The sequence below is a fragment of the Neopsephotus bourkii genome, unplaced genomic scaffold, assembly GCF_033783945.1.
Source record: "Neopsephotus bourkii isolate Nb327-2 ecotype Australia unplaced genomic scaffold, CSIRO-AGI_Nbou_v1 NB_1036, whole genome shotgun sequence".
Taxonomy (NCBI): domain Eukaryota; kingdom Metazoa; phylum Chordata; class Aves; order Psittaciformes; family Psittacidae; genus Neopsephotus; species Neopsephotus bourkii.
The window spans coordinates 4322971-4334373 of record NW_026901525.1 but is presented as its reverse complement, the minus strand read 5'-3'; the positions used below and the strand labels follow the sequence as shown (position 1 = coordinate 4334373).

At 52.0% G+C, this 11403-nt stretch overlaps 1 long non-coding RNA gene across 1 annotated transcript; it reads left to right on the top strand.

The window, feature by feature from the left end:
* Positions 1–8661: 8661 nt before the first annotated feature.
* On the top strand, positions 8662–10087 carry LOC133216249 (uncharacterized). The gene is made up of 2 exons (XR_009726594.1): positions 8662–8974; positions 9599–10087. It is a non-coding gene; the product is annotated as an uncharacterized LOC133216249 (long non-coding RNA).
* The last annotated feature ends 1316 nt before the right edge of the window (positions 10088–11403 follow it).

Sequence of the window (11403 nt, the reverse complement as noted above, 5' to 3'; positions counted from 1 at the left end):
GAATTTCAGTTTCCAGCAGTAAAAGGGAAGAGGAATTCTTGTGTGGAATAGAAATGGCTTTAGGACTGAAGTAAGAAATTTTCCTAGAGAAAGGACAGTGGGACCCATCAGGCTGAAGCTGAGCGGGGTTGAGGCAGAAATGTTAGTTGCAGCAGCTTGTTGGCATCTAACCCTTGCTGCTGCTCAAGCCTTGCTGCCTGTGCTTGGAGTGCAGGCAAAAAAGCCTCCTGCTTCTTTGAGAGCTATGATGGATCTTCAGTCCCATTGTTTCCACATTTGGCAGGAAGGGGAGCTTCTGTTTTGCTGGAAGATCTTTGACTATTCCTAATAATGAGCCTCACTTTTGTGTTTCTGCTGCTGAGGGGCAGTGAGTATGTCAGTGGGTTTCTTGCTATCAGACCAGGCACTGGAGTGGTAAACTAAAGATTTGATGGGCTCCCTGGGGACAGAGGGGTTGGCTGGTGCTTTGGAGACAGTCAGATGGGATGTGTTGTACTGCAGAGCACTGGCTGTGTGACTTGGGCTGGAGCAGCTCGTGCTGGGGTGGGTATAAGCCATAGATTTCTCTCTTTCTCCCTAGACAGTGAAAACAAGATGAAGGGTAACACAGTATTGTCCAGGTGGCAGGTAAAACCTAGGGGAAGAACTGTGGGATGCACAACTTCATGATAATTAGTAGCTTCTCAATTTTCTTTAGCTCCTGTGCCACTGCAGACTGTGTGGGACCAGGACCTTACATTGCAAACTGGCATCTATGGTGTTCCTTTTGTGGAATGCTAATTTGTACTCATAGAATCCCAGCCTGGTTTGGGTTAAAGGGACCTCAAAGCTCCTCCAGCTCCAACCCCTGCCATGGGCAGGGACCCCTTCCACTGGAGCAGCTTGCTCCAAGCCCCTGTGTCCAACCTGGCCTTGAGCACTGCCAGGGATGGGGCAGCCACAGCTTCTCTGAGCACCCTGCCAGCGCCTCAGCACCCTCACAGGGAAGAGCTTCTGCCTAAGAGCTCAGCTCAGTCTCCCCTCGGGCAGGTTCAAGCCATTCCCCTTGGCCTGTCCCTACAGGCCCTTGTCCCAAGGCCCTCTCCAAGTTTCCTGCAGGCCCCTTTTGGTATTAGAAGGCTGCTACTCATGGTGTCTTTGCAGTTGGGATTCAAAGTCAGGCCTTGTCTCACAGCCATGGACTGGGGCAAGGGGAATAAGAGCTGCTATTTAAAAGCAAATGTTGCCAAGGAAACTGCTCGGTGGCAGCACCGCGGCAGTGTGCGGCGCGGGTTAGCTCCACAAACGTAATTGAGACAGCAGGAATTCAGTGCTAACTACAAAGCCTTGTTTTGATTACCGCGTGGACTCCATCCCAACCTACTGTAGTTACTCTTTGTACCCTGGTTAAAGATCCAGCCATGCTTGCCTCTTCTGTAAAGCTAGCCAGAAATTTTAAATAGGAGAAGGGGTCAGGAGGAAGGTGACAGGGAATTACAGCAGCCTTGCTTTTGGTAACGCTGTTCTGCCTACAAGGGTAATTACTTAAAGCAAGACGAATGCACTGCATTTCAGTGAGCTCCTCTCCAGCCTGCCTTAAATCCATTACAGGATGGCTCAGTTTGACATCTGCGTCTTTGTCCTTAATGATGACAGTAAATTTAAACACCCTGGGAGGGCTGCGGGAGCTGCTGCTGCTACAACTCCTTTAACATCACCCCATGGGTGAGGCTTCTGGAGCTGCTTCACCGGGGAGTAATGAGAGAGGCTCCCACACACTCACATCACAGGGCAAAGCTGCGCTGTCAAAAGCTGATTGGATTCTGGTAACCTGCGGTTGCTTCCTGGTTACTAAGTAATAACACTGTCCCAGGTGAACCCCTCGTGCCTGCAAAGGTGATTTATCATATGGCTTTCCTGTTCGTGTTCTGCGAAGCTGAATCCAAACCTTCCAATTTATTTCGGGACCTTGGTAAGAAATCAAAGCAGGGTTGCCAAAGGGCAGCAGAATTAAAATGTTTGCCTTTGCTTGGAAGTGGCTTTAGATACTAATTCTGGTGCTCACAGAGCTGAGTCTGCCAGTGATAGTTGGGATGGGAGGCAGTTCTAGGCAGCTGGTTTGCACTTTGCTGCCTTTCCCAGCCCTGCAGCTGTGTAATGACTGATAGTGATAATAAAATCATGATATATCAGTAATAATGGATACATCACCAGAGCTTCTCTTACTGCAGACATGCATTGAACTCCTCTGGAGTGACATCCAGGGCAGCTCCACTGTGCTGCCAGGGCACTTCCCTGCTGACCCCATTGCTGCTGAGGGGCCTGCTTTATGTCCTGAGCTGGGTGGTCTGCAGGGGAGGGAATTCTGCCCTGGATGCTGCAGTGCCAGCAGGGCAGTGACAGAGCTTCATTGTGAATCCAGGCTGTTGTTGCTGCTAAACAAAGCAGCTCTCTAAGCCAGGCCTGCAGGGCTGAGAGACTAAATGCCCTCCAGCTCTCATGTTTATGCATATATGCTGTATACATTTCCATTATTCCACCTGTTTGGTGATAATGGGTGTTTGGGATGGAGCAGCTGCTGAAGTGGCACATGGGGCGGACTGTATCAGCAGGTGACATTTTTCACCGGGTTTATCTCTGAGGACAAGCTGGGCCGGCGATAAACTGGCAGCTCCTTCGTTTACCAGAGGACAAAGCTGCCATTATTCAGGGGCAGAAGAAAGTGAAACCCCAGGGGATGAGCTGAGTGCATGTGTGATAGCCCCGTTCTGGCTGCGCTGGCATTAATGCGAGGACTCAAGGTCAAAGGCTACCCGGCTCTGAGCCTCGGAGGCAGAAGGGGCCTCCAGAAGGAAGAATGGTTTATTTCTTTCTCTCATGGAGTCATGTATCAATTATCCCTGGTGTCTAGCAGCCTAGGAAGGGAATAGAATTTCTGCTCTTTGAGAGGTTCTGCATCTACCATTCATTTGCTGGGCAGAGGATTGAAACTCTGCATGCTTTTTGGGGCAGGAGGCTAAAAGCAGAGATGTCATGTAGCCTTATGAAAGGGGAAGACCCAAAAGGCAGCAGCTTTGCTTTTAATCTCAGGTGGTCCTTCTGTCGTTCATGAGGCAAATGGTGCTGATTATGTGAATTAGGGAAATCTGCTGTGCTCTGTTCTAGAGGGATTGTTGAGAAATTGAGGAAGAAATTACCAGTCCTGTGTGGCAGAGGAATGCGGCAGGGTTAAAATAACGAGATCAGCTCAAAACTGGAGAGACTTAAAAATCAATTTTGTCAAGCTTTTCTGACAAGAAACCGGTACCTGGGTCTGCTGCAATACCATATCATGACATGACCAGCTGTTGGCTGCTGCCCGGCTGCCTCTGAGCCCTTGGTCTTGCCAGTCTGCAGAGCAATGCTGCACCCTCCATCAGGGATGCTCATGAAGTCCCTGCCTCGTGATGAGCCTCAGGAAGACTCTGCTCACCACAGCCTAACAAACCAGCTCTGGGGCAAACCTGTCCTCAGCAGGAGCTTGAACAGGAGCAGAGCAGAGCAAGCTCTGAGCATTCATCACAGCCTCAGCTTCTGCAGGGGGACCCCGTTGGCTGTTGTACAAACAGGCAGAGGAGAGGATCCTGTGGAATACAAATGGATCTGGGCTTCGACACGGGCATCCTGCAGCACGCTTATGCTTTCCCTCACACCCAGCCAGGGCTCTGCTCACTCAGCAGGTTCCTGGGCCAGCTTTCCCTCGGGCAGCAGTGCTTGCTGCCAGCTCCTCCTTGGTTGAGAAACGTGCAGGCTAGAGAAAACTGGCCCTGGGCAGGAGAGGCTCCGAGGTGTCCCTGGCAATTCCCAGGCTCCTGGCCTCTCTGGGATAATGGGAAGCTGTTTCCACCTTCAGATCAATTGAAATCAGCACCTTGTTTGGGTGAAAATACAAGATCTGTTGTGTCATGGCCTCAGCAGTGAATTGATTACAGGAAGCAGTTGCTGTACATGCAAGAAATGCCTCTCAGCTAGACAGCAAGGAGCAGGTTGGTTTGTGTCTGTGATCTGTGTGCTTGCCTCAGCAGATGAAGGTGTCAGCAAGCACACCAGCAGATTTCAACTCTGCTGCCGCCTGACTCTTCCAGCTCGGCTCTTGGAGCTCTGGAAATGTGTTCCTTTGGAAGCAATGTGTGGAGCAGCCCACGTGAGCAGGGAGCTTTTTCCTTTCCTCTTGAAGCACCAGCATTTGGGTGCCAGGCACAAAATCCTGGCTGGATGCTGCTGTGGGCTGTGAGCTCTGCTGCCCTTTGCAGCTCTTGCCTTGATCTCCTTAATGGCCTCAGCTTGGGTCCTGCTTCCCAGCTGAAGCCAAATGGGAATGATTCATGTGGGAGAGAGGATTTGAACAGTTACGGTGCAGTTCCACAGGGGATTATGATGTCCCTGACAGATGAAGGGGATGGCTGCCCATCTTTTCCAGCAGCTCTGAGCCCTGTGTGCACCCCTGCTCCACAGGAGGAGCAGGCAGGAGGTGTGAGAGCCCCTAGCCTGGTGCTGGGGGATCGTTGCTATCAGCAGAGCTGTGGTCTGTGCTGGTTACAGCGAGCTGTGAGACGAGGAGAGAATGTCTCAGCCTTTCCCCAGGGGCTCTGGCTGTCTGCACCCTCTCCTGCAAAAGCACCGTCTCTGCTTACACAAGTTACATCCTTCCCTTTCCTGGGCCTTTTACTCCTTGCAGTAAGCCTGCAAGATCCCAGCAATGGGAAATGGTTGGTCCAGGCAGATGGAGGCCTCCTGAGTACCGTGTGAACCAGCTTCCCCAGTGTGAATTTTGGCATGAGATGGGAGTGGGTTCTTTGGGAGATGCTCTTTGGTGGAAGCCAGTCGTGCAGCACAGGATGCAAGAGCTTCCTTCAGTCCATCATCTTCTCTTGACACCTCTTCAAGAATTATCTGGCTGGCTTTATCCTGTGCTTTGTAACTTGGCGTCTGGCAGCTCCCTGGAGAAGGGCCTCCTCTCTCCCTTCCCTCCTTACAACAAGCCAATGTCTCCCTGCTGCCCTGCCCCATTTTCCTGGGATTACTTGCAGATACCCTGCAGTGCTCTTGCTGTCTGACTGCTGGGGCTGTCATTCGTCCAGTGAGCCATTTTTGATGGGAATAGATGTAACCTCTTAGAGATCAGTCTCGTATTGAAAATGCAATAATATAGAAAGCAGTTGCTCTTTGAGTCAGCCCTTGAGGGCTTCTGACTTATGTCTGCAGGGCTTAATGCAGCAGGGAGCATTGTCCTAATTGATGAGAGCTCTGTGTTGCTCCAGAACAGCAGTATGTGATCAATATGGGGTAGAAATGGAGCAGCATTAAATCTGTTCCTTCCCAGGACCTCCCATGAGAAGTGCAAGAAATATTTCCAGCCTCAGAAAGTGATTTCCCAGCTGGAGACTGACGGGGCCACATGTCTCTGTGGGGCTCTGCAGCACTGCCTTCCCAGTCCTGTCCCGTCCCCACGTTTCCATCATTACATCAGATCTCTGCGCTTCATAAAACCTGATTCGAAGCTCGAGTCTCCCTCACATTTGCTGTGTAGCTGAGGCAGAAAACAGATGAGAACAGCACTGAGAGCTGAAGTCTGGGGGAATGTCTCCAGCTCTAGTGAGAAAAGGGTCATAAAACACCAGGAGTGTTGATTTAATGCATGTCTTGCTTTTGGTGTGAGAGAAAGAAGGGATTTTAGATAGATTCCTTGGCAGAATGCAGGAAGGAGATGATCTTTGTTCCCTTGACAGGAATGTTTCAAGGGCAGACAGTGATGCTGAGGACAGTGACCTTCTAAATCTGCACTGTAATCTCAAGTATGAGCAGCCGTGAAGGCACATCAGTTACTCTCATGAGGAGCTCTGGCTCCTCGCTCTGCAGCATTGGGGCTGCGCAGTTGGGCATCTCCCTGTCCCATTGTTCACAATGATGGACCAAGGCCGTGGCCCTGTTGCTTGTGGGGTCCTGCTTGTGGGCTGGGGTGAGATGCTCTGCCAGTGCCAGGCTATGCATGGCAGGGCTCTTTGGGAATCTCACCTGGGAGTGAGAATAATTCCCAGCAGCTGAGGCAGTGGGACCCTCAGTTGCTCTGTCAGAAGCCTGCCAAGTGCAGGATTTGCCTCTTCAGATGGCATCAACTCATTCCTGTATTGGTGAGATCACAGAGCCAGATGTTGTTGCTGTTAGAGGAGAGGTTTCAGAGGCTGTCTCCTCATGACTCCAGGGTGGTGACTTCTCCACGCCTCCAGCTGTGTAAACCTCCCCTTAGGAGCCACGGGAGCCATGTGGAAGATCAAAAGGTGCTTCAGCTCTGCTGCCTCTGTTGCCCTTATACTTAGAGTGTAATTAGAAATACAATCCATCCCCTGTACGCCGGTGCCATCCCAGCCTGTCTGAATTCCACAGCTATATTTTGTGATTACCAGCACTGGAGCAGCTATTCCCGGTTCCCTGACTTCCCCATCTGCTGTCTGCCTCGCACAATCTGAACACAATCCCACTGGGAGACAGGATGTATTTGTCACCTGGCTGAGCATGACCGTCCGGACCCTTGAGGTCTTCTGCATCCCTTAGTGGAATGTCTTTGCTAACTAAGAGTGAGGAGGATGTAGGGGTGGCAGCGCCTAGCATGGGCGGGTTCGTGGCTGAAAAACAGCAAGTTCCATGAATAACTTCCCTTCTTGGTTATGATCCAGAATGGTGTATATCACTTTGAGAGGCTTGTGGGCTCAGACGCCTTTGGTTTTGATGCTCGATACATCCTTAAAGTTCAGCCATCTGGTAGAGCACCTGCCTTTGCCTTGCCAAGGAGTGAAGAGCAGATTCCTGTGGTGCAGTACCCTGGGATTTATCCTGACGGAGCTGAGAGAGACAGGGACTGAGTCATCCCAGGGGGTGGAAAGGGGATAAGGAGTGATGTCTTGCTGTGTCCTAATGGAGCGGTTCTCCTGCTCCATGCCAGGTGGAGCCGCACATGCCTGGGCTCCCAGGGCAGGGGTAGGGAGGGTGTGATGTGCTGTGGCTCAACAAGGTGCTGCTCCCCTGCTCTGCTTCCCATCCCCTCACTGCTGGCAAAAGGGAAGGCTCGTGTGTGCTGTGCCAGCGGTGGCCCTGGCATTGCCATGGCCAGGCTGCGAGTCCCCTCTGTCCCCAGCACGTGCACCACCCTTCCCAACATGTGGGCTGTGTTTCCCAAGCCCCATCTGAGGCAGGCTAGGCTGCTCCCATGTGCTCCAGTGGAATGCTTTGCAAAGCTTGCGAAGCGCCACAGGGATGAAACCTGAGGATTTTATGACGCTCTCCTTGTGTTTCCAGGCAGGGCTCTTGGCCAAGGCAGGGCTCGCTGAGCTGCAGCGAAATGGGATGTTTGGGCTAACCTGTTTCTGGGAATCTCCTGTCCTGGGAGAGGAGCCCAGCTTGCTGGTGTTGCTGCACAGTGCTGCAGCTCTCCTCTTTGCCTCTTCCCACTTCCCAACTGACTTTTAAAAACCTGTTAAAAGCACTGGAGTCCTTCTCAAGTCACATCCCTGTGCTTTGGAGGACATGCTGACGAGTGCAGCAGCCTGAGAGCATGATGGGAACACGTTTTTCAGAGCTTCTGATGCAAGGGGAAGGGGAGGGGAGCTGGCCTGCGTGGGAAGGGTCCCTGGCACTGCAACACAGAGAGCTTAAAAAGAAAGAAATCTGCAATTTGTTTAGCTGTTTCCTCCCCAGTTTTCTCACATTCCTGGGGCTGACTCATAAACCTGCTGCTCTGCATTTCTGGTACTCAGCCTGAGGGCCTAATTCATGTGGTACTGGGTGTCTTGTAGCTCTGCAGTACTGTTGTGGAGCATGTGGAAGAGCTCAGCACAACATGCTCTGCACCCTACAGGATTCATCTTGGGGACCCCTTGTCTGTAGCAAAGGAGAGAGCTGATTGCTATGGAATTAAAAACAGTTTGCATGTTTCTTGAGCCTTCGGGAAGTGTCCAGACGAGCTCTGTTTGGGATGCTGCTCTGTGCTTTACCCAGGGCTTGGGCAAGTTGTTAATGGGGATTCAGACGGGGATGGGGTGTACATCAGATCCCCTCGGCTGGGGAAAGTTGGCCTGGATAGTCTATAAATACAGCAGGGTCAGGAAACAGATCCGTGACATTTTGCATTAGCGGGGAGAAAACAAAATTTCATCCCAGGTTTTATTCAATAGAGTAACTGATAATGAACCTTCCTCCGAGCGGTCCATCGCCATGGCAACCGGCGTGACACGCTGGGATGGAGGCGAGTGGCGCCGAGAGGAGGGCGGGCTCCTGCCTCCGGGGCGGGCGGCAGCAAATGGCTTCACCGCGGTGCATGGATGGGCTCCTGCCCTGGCTGGCTCCCGGCGGCAGAGGTTCAGGTTGGCCCGGGGACGCGGTGTTGGTCTGGGGAGCGTTGGCTGAGGCTCGAGGTGTTGGGTTTGCAGCACTGGGTGGTGGTGGAGCAGCTCTTTCCATCGTGGAGGCTGTCACTGTCTGTCCTGTCCTAAAGGGAAGAGGGAGAGAGCGTTGTGCCTCGTAAAGCTCCACTGCCTGTCAGCAGGTTCATGGGCTGCTCTCTTCCATGGGATACACCTGAAGGACCCTGCAGGGCTGAGCAGGGGATGAGACACCTTGGAGCAGACCCTCGAGGTTGTGATCTCTCTTCCCTTTTGTCCAGGGAGGAAGGGTTCATCCTTTGGTTCATCAGTCACACATTGTGCAACCCATGTGCATTGCTGACCTTTGGCTTTTCTTGTTTGGTGTTTTTCCCACCCCCTGGAAGAGCAGGCAGTGGTGCTCTGAGGTCAAACCCAGCACTCTGAGGTCTTATCTTCATGAGCAAGAGCAGTTGTCCGACTCCACGTAGCCAAGAGCATCAGGCACTTGTCTGGGATGCAGATTCAAGCTAAGTCCCTCCTGTGAATGTGTCCCCAGCATATCATTGCTGGGGACCCTGACACAATGAAGTAGGCACTGGGTGAGAGACAGGCTTGCCTTGTGAGGCAGGGAAAGGGTTTAGGAGCAGCTTCCTTCCCAGGGAAGGGCTGTCAGGGAAGCAACAGGAGGTGGAAAGGTGCCAGCTGGAGCTGCCCACCCTTCCCGGGGTATGGCAGGGAGAGCCACAGGACTGAGTGAGGCCCTTGAGGCTTCAGAGAGGGAAGGCAGCTTTTCCCTGGCCCTTGGTTTTGTAACCTTTCTGCATGTTAAAACCTCCTGGTTTGTCCTTCAGAGGCTGGTGATCACAGAGCCTGTTGGGGCTGGGGGCCTTGTCTGTGCTTGTCACCTGCCTGCTCGAGTGCTTTGTGTCCGTACGCCAAGAGCAGGTCACTGTGGACTTTAGGATGGAAAATAAAAGCTGGAAGTGGAGCAGGTTGAATTCCTTCCAGGCGGGAATCATAGATCTCCTGTCTCCTGGGGGCATGTTGATGAATGTGGCAGACGTTCCTGGTCATTATTTCATAGCCTGTGGGCTTCTTTGTGACAGGCATCATCCCTGTGTCTGGTGTCCTTGTTGGTCATCTGGTTTGAAGACTGAATCTCTGAACTCCCCAGCCTGCCACAGGGAAAGCTCTTTGCAGAGTCGCTCTTTTATCTCTTGCAGAAGCAGGCGCCAGAGTCAGGAGGGAGAGCAGATGGTGACCTGGTTTTGCCAGTGAAAGAATGAGGCTGGAAAGGCACTGTTGAAGTGAGGACACGGGGAAGAGGCTGCCTGGCAGTGCCTTACATAAACAAGAGCTCATTTGAGCCAGCCCGGGCCTGAGACCTGCCTCTTCCCATGCTCCAGGAGGAAGATGTGATGGGGAGGTGATGGTAGAAAATGTAGATCTATGTGATGCTTGATTCTTAACCTGTGGTGTTAAAAGCACGTGTGGTACTATGGGAGGAGTTTGTCCACCATGTAGCTGGTCTTTGATTGTCACTGCATAAGTGACCCTCCATGAGATAGACCCCACTGTTCATGTTTCTGCCTGATCCCCAATATTTTTCCGAAGCAGGAAGGATGAGTGTGTTTTTCCCTTTGTTTTCCCATGTGCAGTTAACTATTTGAAGATGATTCACTGTTATGCTCATAAACATATGCTTCTGCTTGGTTGTTGCTAATTTCTTGGCTTCCGCAGCGTCTTCTGGGAGTTTGGCCATGTCTGGTTCGTGTCGAGTGAGCAAGTGTCGTTAGTGCCTATTGCTTTGTGAGGGGTTGGCTGTGGGGGAGTTGTGGGTTGAAGCTTGGTCCCTGCTCACATTCATCTCCTGCCTTCATCACAGCTTCATCGCTGGCAACTTCTGCTGTAGCAGGTTGCCCTGCAGAGCGGGTTGCCCTGAGCAGGAGAACTCAGAAGTCACTTGAGCTGCAGGGCTGGGAGGTGCTGGATGCGTTACCCTGGGAGGGACTGGCTGGTCTTGAGATGTGATCTGCAGTGGAAGATGTGGCTGTCACTTCCCAGTGGGGAATATGGAATAATGGAGAAAGGATTCAGAGGGTGGAGAAATGAGCCCTTTGCCTTATGATAGTTCATGCAAATCTGTCCTAGGTCCTATGTAGGTCAGATTTCCAGCTGCTAGCTCCTGCATGAGATGGAAGGTGGCCATCAAGGCCAGGCTGGGGCTTGGAGCAACCTGCTCTATTGGAAGGTGTCCCTGCTTGTGGCAGGCGGTTGGAACTGGATGAGCTTTAAGGTCCCTTCCAGCCCAAATCATTCTGTCATTCTATGGTCTTGATCCTACACAGGGCAATGCCCTACATCAGCTGCTCCCCACACCACCATGGCACAGCTTCCCTGGAAATCCCAGCTCTGTTGGAGCTAGCCCAACAAGGGGATGGATGTCCCTGTGTTTAACAAGGGTGCCGTGTACCAGCCAGTTATTTGGGAGGTATTAATGGGAGGGAGAGAGCGTTTCCAGGCCTGGGGAAGCAGCAAAATAGTCTGGAATGGTGCAGATGTGGATGTGCAGGGACATACTAAGAGCAAGAGGCTGAGGAGTGCTGTGGTGATTAGGAGGGGATACAGGGAGGCAAATGAGTCACTTGGAGATTAGGTAAATCTCAGCAGGATTATTACAAGCGAAAATCCTACAGATGTTGGATTTCAACAGCTTGAGAAGTCACCTTAAAAGGGGAATTTTCTAGGGCACTGACCTTGGAAAAATGCATCTTGTTTTAATGGGGATTTAGGTGTAAAACCCTGTCTCGTTCTGGCTCTGCTGGTCCATCCCTCTGTAAAAGAGATTCATAGCCCTTCGCAGCCCACGTGGAAGGGCAGATGGCCCAGCACACAGGTCAGCAGTGTCCTCTGGGTGCAGGACAGGGTACCCCGGCTGTCCTTTGGTGCTCACCATGTCAGGTCCTGCTGCTCTGAGCCTGCCATGGTGATGCTCCCCAGCTGTTTCTGCAGGACAGCAGTGATGAGA